The 1,585-nt window shown below is 35.9% G+C and overlaps 1 pseudogene; it reads right to left on the bottom strand.

Moving 5' to 3' along the window:
* Window positions 1-705: 705 nt before the first annotated feature.
* Window positions 706-1,296, bottom strand: LOC118678390 (annotated as a pseudogene).
* Window positions 1,297-1,585: the final 289 nt, after the last annotated feature.

Genomic DNA, 1,585 nt, shown 5'->3' with positions numbered 1-1,585 from the left:
AACAACTCCTTAGGAATAAATTGATTAATTAATACTGATTATTCCCAATGTTGAGTGCAGTACCTGGTGTTTGGTAGGTACTCAAGGTTTTTGATTAATTGATTGATGGTTTGCCAAATGCTTTAATATAAAATTTCAATTTTACTTTGAAAGGAGCAGCTACAGTTGCCATGCAAGGAATTAAACCTTCCTAGAACAATATCTCCATGTATGAATGTTACCATGATTTGTTCCAGAGAATAGAATTATGGACAGAAGTTGAAAATCAGAAGGAAGGTAATTTCAGCTCAATTTTAAGAACTATTTGACAATTAGCGCTGCCCATTTGTACAGTGGGTGATCCTGTGAGGTATATTAGAAGATGAAGTGATCTTCAGAACACCCACTTTCCCTGAAATATCTTCCTCCTTCTATTGTATCCTGTACTGATGTTATTTATTTTTTAAGAATATAATAATTTATATTTATTAAAAATAGCTGTTTACACAAACACTATTATAAAGAACAAAACAAACTCAGAAAAAAATTAATCAGAGTATTACTTTTTATATTAACTAATGCCCTAATGTCGCAAACTTATTTATTTGAGAGAGAGAGAGAGAGAGAGAGAGAGAGAGAGAGAAACATTGATTTGCTGTTCCACTTACTTATGCATTCATTGGTTGAATCTTGTATGTGCCCAGCCAGTGTCTATCTCAAAATTCTTTACAAAAGAGATAGCATAATAAGTTCTAGTTCAGGATTGTTGTTTTTAACACATATTACATTTTTCCTCCTTTTCTTTTTATCTGCTTCCATTTTATGCTTAACTTCTTTAGCTGCAAGAGCTCCCAGTTATTTATGCATTGCTTTCTTCATCTTTTCCTTGATGGCAGCCACATCAATTTTAGTTTTAGTAGAAGCTCTCTCAGGTTTTACAGCTGGCTTTTCTGTAGGTGGAATATCGCTTTCTTTTTCTCTTGTTCTTACTGAGCGTATCCACTTGTCTAGCCTTTATTGCTTTTATTGTCTGGCACGTTTTTTGACTTGCCTTCAGAAAGTATTCACCACTAGGCACTTCTTTATCAATCTGACGTTCCAGCTGTGGTGGTGGACATGGTGTATACTCTTTCCTAACAGATTTTTTCCTTTGGTTCCTTGCATTTATTCATATTTTTGTGTGTGACCTGTGGCAAAAATTGTTCCCAACTTCGTGATGACAATTCAGAACCTTTTTGCCAATTCTTGTTTAATCATTAAGGTCTCTTTTAACCACTCAAAGGTCCAAATGGTGGAAACCGTGTTTTCCTGGACCATGATGTAACAGTTTATTAAAGTTTCCAATGTTCAAATGAAACACTACTTGCTAATGGTGCTATCAGGTCTCTGGCCCTAATGATGGTATCTGGCTCAAAATCTTCTTAGTTTTCCAAACAGTCATGCTGCCTTCCATCAGGTCCAGGGGTATGTTCACGTGGTGTTTATTCAAGGCTTTCTGTACCGCTGGCCAGCAATCTTTCAAGTAAGCCTCTCTATAATTTGAGAACGAAGTTGCAAAACTGCCCTCCTTTAAGAGTCCTCTGGGATTGTCCTCTTTGGAAATAGC

Source organism: Myotis myotis, unplaced genomic scaffold (genome assembly GCF_014108235.1).
Source record: "Myotis myotis isolate mMyoMyo1 unplaced genomic scaffold, mMyoMyo1.p scaffold_m19_p_1, whole genome shotgun sequence".
Taxonomy (NCBI): Eukaryota; Metazoa; Chordata; class Mammalia; order Chiroptera; family Vespertilionidae; genus Myotis; species Myotis myotis.
This window is presented reverse-complemented; position numbering and strand designations above follow the sequence as displayed.